Source organism: Stenella coeruleoalba (genome assembly GCF_951394435.1).
Source record: "Stenella coeruleoalba genome assembly, chromosome: 11".
Taxonomy (NCBI): domain Eukaryota; kingdom Metazoa; phylum Chordata; class Mammalia; order Artiodactyla; family Delphinidae; genus Stenella; species Stenella coeruleoalba.
The window spans coordinates 89,055,761-89,073,205 of NC_137157.1; the positions used below are offsets into that span (position 1 = coordinate 89,055,761).

General features: G+C 41.2%; 1 protein-coding gene and 1 pseudogene across 4 annotated transcripts in view; both read right to left on the reverse strand.

The window, feature by feature from the left end:
* The window catches only part of LOC307194427 (large ribosomal subunit protein eL43-like), a 59,383-nt pseudogene extending 55,641 nt beyond the window's left edge, over positions 1 to 3,742 (reverse strand). Inside the window, exon 1 of the transcript in view lies at positions 3,674 to 3,742. The product of the transcript in view is annotated as a large ribosomal subunit protein eL43-like (transcript). The remainder of the gene's footprint in view (positions 1 to 3,673) is intronic.
* MGST1 (microsomal glutathione S-transferase 1) overlaps positions 1 to 17,445 on the reverse strand; it is a 175,579-nt gene that overhangs the window by 56,162 nt on the left and 101,972 nt on the right. For 2 of the 3 annotated variants that reach the window (XR_013830512.1, XR_013830513.1), the window contains exon 8: positions 7,467 to 7,576. The gene's annotated coding sequence lies outside the window, so the exon portion shown is untranslated. Of the gene's footprint in view, positions 1 to 3,498; positions 3,799 to 7,466; positions 7,577 to 17,445 lie in introns of those variants that run through there. The other variant, XR_013830514.1, reaches the window with a different exon arrangement.

Consider the following 17,445-nt stretch of genomic DNA (forward strand, 5'->3'; position numbering starts at 1 on the left):
ATTTTGCAAAAATGGCTCGAGATTTTTGCAGTTGTACGCAAAGGACTTTACTCCATTCCTGTATACTTTCGGATAGGAAATGCACGTTTCCTATCCAAAAGTTCTCTCAGGAAGATAGGTCAAGGTGAGGTTGATTCTATGACTTCTGTTGGACTTAAAGACTGTGACATAGTCATGTATGTAAATAATATATCCTTCACAAGTAAGATGCTAAAAACATTTGATGATTGATTAAATTTAATGCACCATTTGTTTAGCATCTGCATCTCTTCTTGGTCCTCTAGAAGACAAGAAGATGAATAAATCATGGGTCTTGCTCTCCACTGTCTTACAATCTAGTTGCAGAGAGAAATGTACATAACCATAATACAAAGCTGGAAGGTCATTTATTGAATGTAAATAGAACTGTCCTCTGCATATGTTATGGAAAAGGAAATAAGTTGGATGGATTGGGGAGACTCTCAGAATTGATGGAAGACTGGAGAACCAAACTAGAGCACTGAGAGCCACCAAGACCAGACGGGAGGCTAAGATGCAGGACCACCATAGAGGAATGATAGCAGGAAGGATCTGGTGAGCTGTCCCTGCCCAGGTGGAATGACCATTTTCTGAGAACAGAATGGGAGCACAGGATTGGCCTCCCATGAATCAGGTGCCCTTGGATAGAGGAGTGAAATGGAGAAGCTATCATCCCAATAATAAAATTCAGAGGACCTTTAGGAAGGGACAATGGATATTGGGCAGCAAAATAACAAGTACCCAGGTAATTAGAGTCCAAATAAATGTACAAATGAAATACTTTCAGAGGGCAGATGACGAGTAACCTAATTCTAGGGATAAATAATAAACATATATACAACATGGATTTTCTGTGCATAGGCTATAGACATAAGGGACAAACAAAATATCTCAGAACTGGTTTTTTGTTTCACATTGAAATCAAAATGTTTGCTGTGACATATCCTTATGCCCAATCGCATATACTGGGAAAAGGGAATACCCAGATGATTATAGGATTATTGAATACCAGGTCTGAGCTGGCCTACACAAGGACACAGGCCAGATTTATGCTTCCACATGAAACAACTAAATAAATGGAAGAAATGCATGAAACAATAGTTTTCAACATACTAGACGTTAGGCAGTGGAAGACAGGGGTCCCTGAGGGGATGAAAAAGTGAGCTGAAGTCTGTGATTGCTCCAGGTTACTGTCCAGAGAGCTTACAAGCTCAAAGAGGGGAAACTGAAGCAGAGCTCAGCAGACTTGTTTAGTTGAGGAAACAAGAGAGTCTGGGGAAAACAAGGCAGCTAGAGTTTGCAGGGCAGAGTGCTACATATCAGAGAGTCAGTACCGAGAGGATGCAGAGGCTCCCTTAGACCATTCAGCTGAGTACTGATCAGCACGTGATGTGAGAAAAATCACACAAGACTCAGGAAAGAATCACCCAAAAGGACTAGAGGAAACAATATCTGGGGCTCAGACATAGGAAAGGGGCCTTGTTCCCTGCAGCCAGACTGGAAAACCTCGTAATTCATGAGGCATGGAGTAGGGTACTCAGAAGAGTTTTATCTCAGTAATTAACTCTAGGTTGAACTCTTTTCCTGCACTCACTAACAAATCTTAAAAGCAAGAACCAAAAGGATAAGGCCATTTCTAAGTAACTTAACAAGAATATCAAGTGACTGTGTGCCCAGAAATCCAAGGGAAGTGGTACACTTGGGATCAGACACATGCAAGTACAGAGGCAATAGCACAAGACCATTACAGGCAGGTAGCCAATGTCAGCTACCACTGCTGCATCTCAGCTTACTCCTATGGCCTCATCTGGGTTCCCTTATGACCTGAGAATGCTGAAGGAAAAAATTGGTCTTGGTATATATGGCTCAGGCTGAAAATGGGTCATCTTGCTACGTGTGGAACCAGCTGAAACTGAATCCTTACTTAGAAGTGGCCCTGAAAGACAGTTGTGAGAGGAAACCCTCACATTGAGCAGAGATGTGGTTGGGATACCCGACGATCCACATTGTGTAAAAGGAGAGGTGTTTCAAGAGATATATATATATATATGAATCTATATACAGGTAGTGGAAAATGGATTGGCCAGTTGGTCAGAGGCTTGGAAGACAGCACTTGTCCCCCAGAAGAAGAACTCAATAAATATTAAGACAAAATGATTCAATCAGTTGAGGTTAGCCAGTCTTGGCCAATGGCCACTCCACTGTCAACACAACGGGTGCAATAGTGGAGTAGTTAAGATGGTGAAATGAAGACTATGCATGGGCTTAGCATGGACACTCACTCGTCAAGGTTGATCTAGTCACTGCTCCTGCTGCCAAATGTTCAACCAGCCAGCCACAGAGATTTAAAGTGATGGTAAGAGACGAATGCTGGGTCCAGATATGGCATCATTTCTCAGGGAGATCAAAACAGCCACTTAGTGTCAACTTAGATACATTTAACCCTTCTGCTCTGGAAGGGGCAGTTATCCATCTTGACCATAATGGGCACAGATTTCAAGCATGAGTTTGTCTTACTTCCCATGCTAAGGCTTAGAGAGTGTCTGACCCATCGGCATAAAATTCCATCTAACATTACTCCAGACTAAGAAACTCACTTTACAGAAAAGGAGGGATGGCAGTGGGTATATGACCGGAGACCTATCACATACGCACATACCATACCATCCAGAAACAATTGGTTTGATGGAGTAAAGGAAGAGGTTTTTGAAAGCACAAGTGAGACAAAAATTAGAAGATGATTCCATACGTGAATAGGACAATATCCTTTACAAGCAGCATATATCCTAGGAAAGCAACCTTCAAATTGAGCTGTGCCCTCAATAAATAGAATACATGGATCTAGAAATAATGAACTACGGTAGAAGTGGGCCACTTGGGGAATTCATGCTACTCACTCTTGAAATTCTGGACTTCATAAGTTTAGTGGTCTAGCTCCCAGAAGGGAAATATTTTCACCAGGAAACCAAACAAGACTCTCATGAAACCTCACATCAGACTCCTTATTCCAAGAAACCAGTAGAGAAGGAAAAGAGTAGCCATATTGCTAGAAGCAATGCACCCTGATCAATCAGAAGTGATAAGGCTACCCTTAAACAATGAAGGCATATGTGTAGTACTCAGGTGATCCACTGGAATGTCTTGTGTTTTCCCCTTGCCAATTTTATTGATAAATGGATATGTGCACTAGCCATGGATATAGTGACCAGGGATTTAGACTCCTCGGGACTGACGTCTGGATTACCAGGTCAAGTAATCTAAACCAAGAGAGATGGTAGCCAAGAGTGGGAGAAATGGGTAGCAAAGGATAGTAGAGGAAGGAAAGAAGAGTATCTATTGCAGCCTTGAGATCAATTGCAGAGATGGGCTGGTAATTCATCCCACTAACCTTTCTCGGGCAAGTGTTCCCCCAGAAAGAGACCAATCAGAATTCTAGAGAAATTGTTCCCAGAATTTATCCTGCAAAACAAATGGATCTCGGCGTTGGTTGAAAATCACCTGCGGCTTTGGCCGTGGCCGCAGGTGAGACTCGGCGCCCAGAGCCACCGGGGTCTCAGCTCACGGCCCGCTGTGCGGGGAGGTGAAACCCAGGCCCCGACACGTGCTACCGCTCCGGGCCCGGTTGCGGCCGCTCTCATGTTCCGGACTCTGGTACCTGATCCCTGATCTCGTCTTCTACCCTTAGGATACCTGGATGCTCAGAGCCTGAGGCCGATGCCGCCATGATCGGGGTGGGGGGAAGGGGGGGTTCTGCTTTCGTTTTTCAATAAAGCTGTTGATCTGGAAAAAAAAAAAAAAATGGATCTGAAAAACTCAAGGGGTAGACTGTAATGGATGCTAGGAGCCTCAGCTAATGTTTGAAGGTCCTCAGTTGAGTCCTTCACTGGCATTCGCCCACAACAGGAGAGGAGCCTCACTCAAGGTCACCTCCCCTTCTCATGGGCAGCCCAAATCCACTCATTGTTTGATGAATAAGAATAAAGGTCCAACTCTGAAGATGAATCCCAGTTTCAGAACTCCCTTCAGGATCCAATGAGGCTTTGGTGTGATGGCATCACAATTCAACCCTTCCCTCTGCCATTCTCCACCTTTCTCTCCATCACAGGTGCTGATCCCAAGAGCACTCCTCAGTTAACATCCTGCATGGAAACTTCTGGCGCAAATTTTATTTCCCAGGAAACCCAACTTAAGATAGTTTTCTATTTACTTTTAAAAACATGTAAAAAAAAAAGATGTATTCTGGAAAAGTTCATTCTGAGAGTAAGTTCAGTGTCTTCAAATAACAAGCGATATAGATTTTCCTTAGATTATGAATGTGCTCAAGTTTGTAGAATCAAGATGCAATTGGTTTCCTGAACCAAAAGACATGAATCTGCAGTCAGGACATTTTCCTCCCAGATCGTAGTGGGCATCCTGATGAGGTGGTCTGAGATATCAAAATGCTCCTGAGTGTGATTATTTTAACGAATTAATATTTTTAAACCACTGATGAAAGAGATGAGAAAAATTATTATCTTGCATGATTCTTAAAGCTAATACATAAAGACAAACTTGAAAGAAAATTAAAATAGAAATGAATTGTTAGCATAAACATTTCCTTCTAAATCACCCTTAATCCTTACACTGGAATCAAACTGCTTTCAGCATTAATATACTTTGGGTTTTCACCAAAATCCCTCTAGAAAGCCTTCATCAGCTGCCAGTATGTCTTCATCACAGACCCAAGTAGTCTGTTCATTCTGATTAGACTGTTGGAGCTAATTTAAAGTATGGCCTTTGTTGTGTCTACAGAAGCCTAATCAGCTAGGAAGATTCTCTGTCACCCTGGCATCCAATCTGTCTCCACGTCACTGAAGCAGGAAGACAAAGATTATGGCCATCAAAGTATATTTTCAGGCAGAGATGTGACTCTCCAAACTAGTGCTTAGTTAAAATTGTCATGTTTTAAAATCACTTCAAGAGTATTCAGATTTTTGACAGAAGGAAAGTCAGAAGTGTCTCAGTTGTTTTATCTTGACTAGGTCTCACTTCCTAACTAGAGGGTAAGTTCCTTGCATTTCCTACAGTATCTTACAGATACACTGGTTTTATATATATAAAATGGTGTATATATATATGTATATATATTTATATATATAAGTGCATATATATGTATTTAACAAGGTAATTTATTGAGAAAGTTTCTTGTTACTTTGAGTTTTTTTCTGATGCCATCTCACCGGAAAATAATAAAGTTTCTCCTCTTCCGTCAGTAAGGATAAACCAGAATTGTGTTTCTAAAGTTCTGGGTTCTGCCTTACCACTACCCCCTGGTGAAGAAAGAAAGCCTTTTCTTCAGAGCCAGAGAAGAGAATATGCCAGGCAAGTTTTGGCTCTTTGAAGGTGATAACTACAGAGGCTTGTGTGTTAAGGAGATGTAGGCTCAGGTATCTGAGAAGAGGTAGGAACAGAAGATATTGAAGAGGGAATGACTCACACTCAAAATGCCTGGTTAGACCCCAAAGACTGGGAAAGAAGACCTTTGGATTTGGGTTTATGGGATTGGTGGTGACCTGGCCACAATCAAATGAGTGATAGAACCTTGGATAGAAATGACAACAAGTGCTTGGTGAAGAGGCCTGATTTGGGTAGTAGAGCCATCATCTCTGAATAGGGCACATAAGCCTGGACATCAACAATGATCTTCCTCCAATGAGACTCATAAACTCTAAACATATATGCTCCAAAGGGTAGGAGTGAGATCTCCAAATTCATCAGGGGACTTTTTACTAATGCTTGAAATGGACCAAACTTTGTTTACAATATAAAGAGATGTGTCATTTCTTGCCTCTGGGTATAGAGAAGCAATTTACACCTATCATGCTTGTTTTGTTTTAAAATGGTAATAGGAAAACCAACATTTTTTGAACACTCACTTTGGACTAGACACCATATTAGATTCTTTTTACGTATCATCTTATTTACTCCCCATGAGTTTAGGAGTGAGGCTTTAGTATTATTATCCCCATTGAGACAACTCAAACACAAGAAAGTTAAAAAATCTGCCTACGTATATCTAGTTGGTGGCAAATGTGGTATTTAAACACAGGTTCTCTGCCTCCAGAGCACAGGATTTTATCTTTCTACTTCTTGATGAAGGCAGAATCTTTCAGAAATTCTCAATGAGTATGAAAGTTTGCTCCTGGGTACAGGACAAGTAAGGGAGGGACCTGAGCTTGGTTCCTGGCACCACGTGTAGAAAAGTGATGTTTGATTAGAGAATAACAAACATTATAAGCCCAGCCCTTCTGCTGGTATATCTGTTAATCAAAAAAAATATGTAAATGTTAGCCCTTCCTTATTTATAATCTTCCCTACTTCATCTTCAGGGTTTTTTTCCTCTCCTTTAAATTTTGTTCTTATCCCTGAAGGTGGCATGGTATGCTGCAAAGAACATGAACCTTGGAACTAAACCAGCCTAGTTTCATTTCTTTTTACCTTTTTTTGTTTTTTGTTTTTTGGCCATGCCACACAGCATGCAGGATCTTAGTTCCCTGACCAGGGCTCCTGCTCCCTGCAATGGAAGCAGCAGAGTCTTAACCACTGGACTGCCGGGGAAGTCCCATCATTTCTGAGTCTACCATTTACAAACTGTGTCCTTGGGCATAGTATTTAAAATATTTGAATTTAGGAAATTCCCTGGCGGTCCAATGGTTAGGACTGCACTTTCACTGCTGAGAGCCCGGGTTCAATCCCTGGTTGGGGAACTAAGATCCTACAAGCCATGCAGCACGGTCAAAAAAAAAAATTGAATTTAGTTTTCAGTAAAATGAAGACAAAAATCCCTACCACATAAGACTGTTTTGTTGATTAAATGACACAACACGCATAAAACTCAGGGCACCTCAATGACACTCAAAAATTGTGAGTCCCCTTTGCCCTGCTTTGAGTGCTTTATTTTCCTGATGAAGAGGTACAAGTGCAATCAGCCATCAAGTCTTAAAAGTTTCTCTCTACAGCAAGGAGTAAGGAAGAGCTGCTCAAGCTGGAAATTGAAGATATCTCATCTCCCACGTGTATAATCGCTTTAACTGAGTCATTAAGAAAGGACCTCAATTACGTTTAAATACTTGTCTTGATACTTTAAATACTTGCTTTTGTGCTTTTATATTTTAAAACCAATACCTTTGATGTTTTAGTACTTGTCTTGGGGGATGTTTCTTAGGTTTAGAATTGGATCCCTATTGTAGGGACTTTAGGGCCCCTTACCTCTGATTCCATAGGTTACTTTTAATAGTTCCAGAATACCGAGGTCCTTAGGAACCTACCATAAATTAGAGGTACTGATTTGTTTACATCACTGGGAAGCATTTTCTGCTTTTGGTATTGGTCAGACTGTTAAACTTCAGAAACAATGTGGCCTTATAGCAAAAGCACTAAGCCAGAAATCACGACACCTGGATTCTCACCTTGACTCTGCTCCTCTCTATCAGTAAGACCTGGAACAAAAAGCTCTCTGAGCTCCTCCAGGAGGGCAAAATTTCTCCTTCTTTCTTATACTCAGAGTCCAGAAGAGCACCTAGAACAAAGTAAAAAACTACAAATAAATGTTTGTTGAATCAAGAAATACTTTAGTCAATTAGACAATCAATCAATACAGGAATTGTAGGCTAAAGAACTTGGTGAATTTTCAGCTGGTTACCCTGTGGTCATGCTTTGGGTCTGGATAGACTATGACAGGTGAGATGAGGAATAAAAATGTAAAAAACAGATTTTGTAAGGCTATAGCTGCCATAGGTAGTGATTCCTATGATGGATCTGGGTGAAGTAAATTGAAAACATTTTGGAAAGGATTCCCTATTCTAGATGCCATTAAGAACATTCATGATTCATTGGGAAAGGTCAAAATATCAACATTTACAGGAGTTTGGAAGAAGTCACGGATGACTTTGAGGGGTTCAAGACATCAGTGGAGGAAGTAATGGCAGATGTGATAGAAATAGCCAGAGAACTAGAATTAGAAGTGGAGCCTGATGTGGTCAATTAATCTTTGACAAGGGTCCCAAGAGTACACAATGGGGAAAGGATAGTCTCTTCAATAAATGGCATTGGGAAAACTGGACCACTATCTCATATCATACACAAAAACTAACACAAAATGAATTAAAGACTTAAATGTAAGACCTGGAACCATGCAACTCCTAGAAAAAAACATAGAGAAAAAGTTTCTTGACATTGGGTTTGGCAATAAATTTTCAGATATGACACCCAAAGCACAGGCAACAAAAGCAAAATAAACAAGCAAGACTACATCAAACTGAAAAGCTTCTACACAGCAAAAGAAACAATTAGTAGAGTGAAGAGGCAACCTATGGAATGGGAGAAAATATTTACAAATCAGATATCTGGTAAGGGTTTAATTTCCAAAATATATAAGGAACTCATACAACTTAATTACAAAAACAAAAAAAACCCAAATAATCCAACGTAAAAATGGTCAAAGGACTTGAATAGACATTTTTCCAAAGAAGACATATAAATGGACAACAGGTACACAAAAAGGTGTTCAACATCACTAATCATCAGGGAAATGCAAATCAAAACCACAATGACATATCATTTCACATCTGTTAGGATGGCTATGATAATAATTTTAAAAAGATTAAAAAGGTAGGCAAAGATGTAGAGAAAAAGGGACCCTTGAACACTGTTGGTGGGAATTTAAATTGGTGCTGCCACTGTGGAAAGCATTATGGTGGTTCTTTAAAAAATTAAAAACAGGGCTTCCCTGGTGGCGCAGTGGTTGAGAGTCCACCTGGCGATGCAGGGGACACGGGTTCGTGCCCCGGTCCGGGAAGATCCCACATGCCGCAGAGCGTGAGTCATGGCCGCTGGGCCCGTGAGCCATGGCCGCTGAGCCTGCGCGTCCAGAGCCTGTGCTCCGCAACGGGAGAGGTCACAACAGTGAGAGGCCCGCGTACCACACACACACGTACACAAAAAAAGAAAAAGAAGTTGCCACAATTGTCCTACCCTTCAGTAACTGCCACCCTGATCAGTCAGCAGCTGTCAACATGGAGGCAAGACCCTCCACCAGCAAAATGATTACGACTGACTGAAAGTTCAGATAATGGTTACCATCTTTTAGCAATAAAGTATTTTTGAATTAAGGGATGTACATTTTTAGACGTAATGCTATGGCACACTCAGTAGCCTACAGTACGGCGTAGATATAATGTCTGTATGCACTGGGAAGCCAAAACCCATTTGACTCGCTTTATGGCAACATACCCTTTATTGCAGTGGTCTGGAACCAAACCCACAGTATCTCTGAGGCATGCCTGTATTTGCTAGCTTTTTAAAATGGATATTTTTAAAATTTATTTTCTTATGTAAATAAATATTTATATTCATACCTAATTTTACATTTTTAAGTTGCTTTTTTTCCCTAAAGTATCCACAAATTGCATAAGCTTCAGGCTCCATGAAACTTGGATCTGTCCCACCTCTATTACATTTCCCACAGGAGACACTAAGGATGCAGAGTCATCTTTCCAGAAGGACATATTTAGGGCCTCTCCTTCAAGGCTTCTGCCCCATACATGTGAACACATGAAAATGGGCCTTCAACTGTGGAATTTCAATCCCCCGCTGACAGAACCGCATATACTGCCCTTCAACTCTTGTCATGTGAGTATGTCTTTCTTCTTCCTTTTTCACTCATGCAGCTTCATCCCAGTCTTCCACTTGGTGACTCTTGATCCAGTGCTTCTAGCTCTCACCCCATGATTTTTCTTTCTCTAAGAGATCCCATGCCTCACTCCCAGCCACCCCTGGAAGCTTTTACCACAAAGGTCCCTGCTCATCAAACACTGCTCATCAAACATGGTTTCATACTCCAAGCCTTAAAGACACAGCTAATGGAACCCTTCATCGGGAATCCTGCTTCCTTGCTGGTTACCGCTGCAAGGGACCAGAGTCATCTTGTTGTCCTTTCCAGAACAAGGAAGTCCAGACAAATCCTGTTTCTCCATGAGGCACCCTGAGAAAGAGAGGGGAAACCCCTTCTATCAAAGTTTGGAACTTGGATCTCAAGAGCTTATAACAGAGAAAGCAATGTTCTTGGCTGCTTGACTTGACCTGACCCATGGAATCATAAAAAAGAGAAAAATAGTGTTTAAGTCAGTTACTGCCTGGCTTAAATGGTTTTCTGTGAGTAAACAGGAAAATTAACCACCATTCTCAACACTGTTTTGAAGGCAAATTGTGCTCTTACATTACAAATGACTGTCTTAATAAATGATTGTTGGGGACACAAACTGTTGGTACATTGAGTAAACAAACTGTTTCTTTTCAGTTTGTGAAGCTAAAACTCTTTCCCGCTCTTCCTGTAATTGGAGCTGGTTGTGACATAAGACATCACAGAATTGATCACCCAGGTGTCACTATGGCTAATTATTAAGACGAATACAAGTACATGGTATTTACCATCCTTCACCACCTTTATTTCTCTTCTAAAGTATAGAGTGGACCTTGACAAGGTTCACTTAAGTTCTGCAAGAAGGTTCGTAATGGAGAAGAAACTTTGCATTCTATTACAAGTTAATCACTAAAGGGATGTCACCTATAAGCTCAAATTATACACAGTGGCCCATCTCTGGGAGCCCTGCCTCCCAGGTAATGATCATTAAGCTAAAATACCTTTTGTTCACAGGAAACATCCTGACCAGGCCCACATGTGAATGACTGCAGGAAGGAGGAAATTAGCACATCCCCTCAGAGGCTGACTGGAACCAGGAAATGTTGGACTTTATTCCCTCCCTTTTTATTATAAAAGAAGGCTGAATTCTAACTCAGGCAAGATGGTTCTTTGGGACATGAGTCCACTATCTTCTCGGTTTGCTGGCTTTCTGAATAAAGTCGCTGTTCCTTGCCCTAACAAGTCGTCTCTCGATGTATTGGCCTGTCATACAGCAAGCAGTACGAGCTTGGACGCGGTAACAGGTTCCAAAGCTGCAAGAACTCTCATTCCCTCTCCACTGCTGTGGCCTCTGGGGATCACCCACTGTTTTCTGTTGCCTTAATCTGAGATTCAGTGCAGTAGGTCAGTGGAAGGTCCAGGTCTGACCTGGGGTAGAAGGACAGAGACCACGGCTCTCTGCACATTGCAAGAGTCTCCGTTCAAGTCTTCTAAAGCTGCCTTGAGCCACTCCAGTTCCCCATGGCTCATTAGTTTTAATTCAAGGACGTAGAACTAAGCCTTATGATGACGCCTAGGCCAGTGCCACCCAAAGCATGATCCTCAGACCGGTGCTGGTCCACAAGCTGTTGCCAGTCAAAGACAGGAAATACAGAAATTGAGAGAATGCTTTAAAAAACCTTTTGTAGTCAGCTGATACTGCTGTGCAACGTCACATCTAAGTACATATACCATCATTTTGTTAGGGGGAACAGACAGTTTGGTTGTTATCAGACTCCCAGAGTGAGTAACCTGTGATGTCCTGCTCAGTAAGACCATGTGTTGGTCTGCAAGAAAGCAGAAGTGCGAAAAAAAAAATTTTTTTAACTAGTTCTCCATGATAGTTTTTAAAGCTTTGGTCTAGGCTACCAAGAGGGAGCTGGGAGGCAGGGGAAATTGAATGAGTGCAAATTGGAAAGAACCTGGGACCTCTGTAGAGATAGTCCTGATTTCTGCACAGGCTCAGAGTACTCTCCAGCTTTGCCATGCCCTTGGACTTGAAATTAGTGTACTAGGGCTAAGCTGTGTTGGCTCCCAGCTTGGTTGCTATTCCACTGTAAACAGCCTCTTCAGAGACTGTGATGCACTTTCCTTCCAGCCGGGAGAGCAGAAATAACTTGCAGCTTGTACAGTACTGGTGTCCAAAAGAAAAGCCACACAGGGACATCTAGTGGTAATAGGAAATTGCCAACCTGCTCCAAAGGAGTCCAAGAATTTCCAAACTACCAGCTGCTTGGGGACTTTAGATTCATTTATTGAATTTTACCTCACACTCTAGCAAATTAGTCACTGCATTTGAAGGTACTAATCCGTGTGATGTGCGGCCCTGGAAATGAAGCTGGACACCCTGGCCACCTGTTAGGACACCTCTAACAAGTCTCTGTCCACCCAGAATGAAGCAAAGAGTGAAGGCAGTAGACAGATTCTTCAGGCGAGGGTGCTGGGGAGAGAATACAGATAGGAGACCCTCATTTTATGGACAATTACTTCCGCAGTGTCTTTCTAGCTGGCTGTAAAACAGACCTGACCTCAGAGAAGTAGAAAAGAGGCAGAGCTCCAAAATAAACTGAATACATTAAGAACGGTCCTCCAAACTTGCTGACCTATAAATAAGCATCAGCAGAACTCTTCATGAGTTATTGTGAGCTCCCCAGCAAGACGACAACGCCAAATCAAAGCTAGCCACCCAGACTGATAGAAACAAAGCCCTTAGAAGAAGCAGGTTTCTCCTGGCCTTTGATGGAAAGACTGAAGATAAAATAGATACAGTTGCATCAGATTTTTGTTGTCAAGCTGACTCTTTCACAGGCTGACAGATGTGCAAATAAATTAAATTAGGTCTAAATTAGCTGGTAAAAATCATAGTAGATTTTACCATGAAAAACATATCTAGGGCTTCCCTGGTGGCACAGTGGTTGAGAGTCCACCTGCCGATGCAGGGGACACGGGTTCGTGCCCCGGTCTGGGAAGATCCCACATGCCGCGGAGCGGCTGGGCCCGTGAGCCATGGCCGTTGAGCCTGCGCGTCCGGAGCCTGTGCTCCACAACGGGAGAGGCCACAGCAGTGAGAGGCCCGCGTACCGCAAAAAAAAAAAAAAAAAAAAAAAAAAAAATATATATATATATATATATATATATATATATATAAAGTCTATAAGTGCTGATTTTTGCCTCTTCTATGTGTAGCGAGGTCAGATTTTACATACTACAACTCATGCATCCTATCCTAATGTATAGCTTTAGAAAAGTACCTAATTGATGTAATAACAAAGTCCTTCTTTCGACCCACTTATCCCCGCCCATCTAATGACAAGAAAACTCTTGAACTTGTCCATTCATGCTCACTAGCCCCCTTCTTGACTACAATCACCCATTGCAGTTGAACTTGTATTGCAGTTCAAACTATTTATTCTAACAACTCAAGTTTCTCTCCCTTTCCCAAGTGAAATTTGGGCACAAGAAGATTAAACTGGGGAGGTGGTCTCTAGTCCCTGTGCTGTGTTTCTCTCCTGGCTCCTGCGTCTCTGAGTTGTAAGTGGTTTCTCCAGCTCTCTGTTCTCAGACTGTCCTATCTAAATCCATGCTAAGTCCACGCTGGGGAAATCCATAGTCTGTTCTGTCAGCTCCTTTTGTGCCCGGTATTATCTCACTCTTCCCAACCAACCTCTTCTTAGGTCCCCACCTCTTCTATCTACCTCTCCCTGCAGTCCCTGCTGCAACTCTCAACGGAGTCATCCCTCACCACAGGGATCTCTTGATGGGTCCACCGGTTTCTCCGCGATGCCACCAAGAGCATGTCAGAACTCCAGGAAACAGTCTGGGAAAGTGAGTCAGTGGAGACCTGGAGCTCTCCCAGACCACTCCCATGACACTGATATTACTACTCTTTCAGCCTCTCATGTCACTTCAGAGGACCCTGTGAGATGCGCTCCTCCCACAGTTCCCTATGAGAAGCAGGGTGTGTTTGTTCTAGGGCTGCAATAGCAATTATCACGAATTCAGTGGCCTAAAGCAACAGAACATTGACTCTCTTCCAATTCTGGAGGCCAGAGTCTGAAATCAAGTGGTCAGCAGGGTGGGTTCTCCCTGGAGGCTCTGAGGGAGAATCCGGTCTATGCCTCTCTCCTAGCTTCTGCCGGCTTCCGGAGACTCTTGACATTCCTTGGCATGGGGCTGCATAACACCGGTCGCTGCCTCTTTCTTCTCATTATCTTCTTCCCTCTCTATCTGTGTCTGTTTTCCCTTCTCATCTCTTATAAGGATTTGCCATTGGATTCAAAGCCCATCCTAGTCCAGAATAATCTCATCTCGAGATCATTAACTGCAAAAGCCCTTTATTCCATAAGGTCACATCTATGGGTTCCAGGGTTTAGGACCTATACACATCTTCTTTTTTCTTTGGGTCGGGGGGTGCACTATTTAAACAAGGTAGGGGCCTCTACCTTCTCACAAAGGCCAGAGGTATGTACGTCCCTCCAGGGGATCCCAGTAGCATCCCAATCCCAGATCATTCTCTCTGAACCCCTTCCTTTTTGCACCAGAATTGTTTATGCTTCCTGTCCCTTTTCTATGAGGAATTCACCTGTCACATCTGCCCTCTTCCTACCTCTGGGCCTCTTTTTTCTAGAAGGTACCTACCTTCCTCTTCCCTGGGGTGATAAAGACTCAAGGCATGCACTAGTGGCAAAAAAAAGTGTGCTTTAAGAGAGAGATTATATTATTTGTGAACATATTTCAAAAACATTATCTCCATTATATATATACAGACATACACAGAGTCTGTTATATTAAGACATTGGCCCCACATGACAACATCTTAACCAAAACTTTAAAGGAGAAATCCAGACTTGGAAAATAATCTAAAGATTTACTATGTATAAAAAAGATGACCACAGGCATCCACTAATACAACTCAGCTTACATATAATCTTCCTCTCTAGAGGACAAGATATTGTTAAAGTGTTCGCTCAACGGGCAACTGTAATTGATAAGCTATAGGTTTTGATAAGCTGTAGTTCTAGCTTAAGTTTTGATAAGCTATAGTTCTAGGTCTTGGAAGAATTTGCTCACCTCTACCCTCTACGTTTTAATATTTTATTTTAGAACATCTCAAATATACATAAAAGTAGAGCAAACAGTATAACAATTCTCCATGTACCTATCACTCAGCTTCAACAGTTCATAAACCATGACCAACTTTGCTCCCTTATACTTGATACCTTCATGTCTCTCTTTATCCCATCCCTGAATTTTGAGGTTATCTTAGACATCACGTCATCTGTAAATATCTCACAGATTTTTCTAAAAGATAGAGACCTTTTTTTGCATATTCAATAACATGATCATACCTGAAAATGTTAAAATATTCTTTAATATCAAATATTCAATCATGCTCACATTTCCCCATTTTTTTTTCCGGTATGTGGGCCTCTCACTGTTGTGGCCTCTCCCATTGCAGAACACAGGCTCCGGACGCGCAGGCTCAGCGGCCATGGCTCACAGGCCCAGCCGCTCCACAGCATGTGGGATCTTCCCGGACCGGGGCACGAACCCATGTCCCCTGCATCGGCAGGCGGACTCTCAACCACTGCGCCACCAGGGAAGCCCATTTCCCCAGTTTTTTATTTTATCATTTTCACTTTGTTTTTAGCTTGTTTTTTGAATTAGAATCCAAATGACATCTATACATTGAGAGATGATAAATGTCTCAAATTTCTTTCAGTCTTTAGGCTATCTGTCTGTCTGTACCTGTCTCCCTCTTTTTCTCCTCTCTTGAAGTTTTTGTTTGTTTTTTGTTTTTTTCTCTTGAAGTTTTTGTTGAAAAAAATGGGTGGTTTGTCCTATGAAGTTTTCTGTCTGAATTTTTCTGACTTTATCCTCTTCGTGATTTTTGTCCTTTGTATTTTCTGTAAATTTGTATTGAAAATAAGAGACGGGTGGAGATTTATGAGGGATTTTTTGTCCAGACATCTTCATAGGTGGTGTTGTATAATACCCTCAGGGATGAATAATAATCCCTGGTTGTCTTCTTTTTGTGATGTTAGCAGACATTGATAATCATTGCTTAGATCCAATAATTCTTAAGGTGTTAAAATGATAAATTATTTTTAAATTCTTAGCTGGTAAGCTTCTAAGAGATATTTCCCCCTCAAGAGCAATTGTTTATGCTGAGGTACAGTTTGCATAGGAGAAGCAAGATGAATGCTTCTTTTTTTATATATATGTGGTCTTCTATATATATAATATTATATATAATATATATATATAATATATATATACATACATGTATGTGTGCGTATATGCATCTATTTATTAACACATGGATTTAAACATCTTTTTTTTTTCAGTACGCAGGCCTCTCACTGTTGTGGCCTCTCCCGTCGCGGAGCACAGGCTCCGGATACACAGGCTTAGCGGCCATGGCTCACGGGCCTAGCTGCTCCACGGTATGTGGGATCTTCCCGGACCAGGGCACGAACCCATGTCCCCTGCATCGGCAGGCAGACTCTCAACCACTGCGCCACCAGGGAAGCCCTAAACATCTTTGATGCCTTACAACATATTGCAATTATTATACGTAGTGATACTCAAGTCATCCTCCCTTTGACAAGGGAGTCTCTTCACTTAGACTTCTGAGTCCTTTTGGGATGACACTAGTAGTCTTGAATAGAATCCTTATTTTCTGATGTGACAAGATTCATCTTGCATTTCCTACAACTGGCTGCGAGGTCTTTTCAGTGGCTATAGATAGAAAATATTGTTATCTTTGTTTTGTTTTAGATAAAACACATCATAAGTTGAAACTAATACTTCCAATTCAAATTCAGGAATATGAGGTTTTTACTTAACCTAGCTGATTTCATATCTGTTTCTCTCTTCTGCCATGCCCCAAACCCTGGTTTCAATGACACCAATATAATTATTTATTTGCTTTATCAATACTACATACACGATGGTCTCAGAATAATATAAACACTACCGCCAACTATATCATTACTGTAAACAGGGTTTTTTTCTTTTGCAATTTATTTTGTCCTACTGGGGATGCACACTCCAACCGTTACGCCTTCAAGTCACTTGGGAGAATTTCTCTGTGAGAGGATCAACAGGATACACTTTGAGGTTTCTTTTTCTTTTCACTTTCGATATTTAGGAGTTGCATTTTGTGTTTAATTTTATTTTTTTATTATGTAAAACATTTACATTTCCAAAGTTGCATCTTCAAAACAAGGTATCTAAAGAATAACAAATAGTTTCTATCCCCCTTCCTTCCATCTCTTCCCTCCTTCTCCCATAGTTAGCTATTTTTTTAAACTTCATGGTTTGTCTTTTCATTGAGTTTTAAATTATAATCACACACATTCACACGCACACAAACACACATTCTTATATCCTGGAGATTATTCCATAGTAACATAGAGATTTTTCTGATTCTTTTTTTACACCTGCATAATAATCCATTGTGTGAATACATCATAGTTTATTCAACCATTTCTTATTGGTGAGTATTTGAATTATTTGCAGTATTTTGCTATTATAAATGGTGCTTCAGTGAATAGCCTTGTTCACAAGTACTTTTATATTTTTGACCCATGTATCTTTGGAATAGATTCCTAAAAATGGAAATCTATGTAATTTTTCTAGTTCATATTTCAAAATATAATTGAAAATACTAACTCCGAATTCTAAACATAATAGTTATTGGTTTT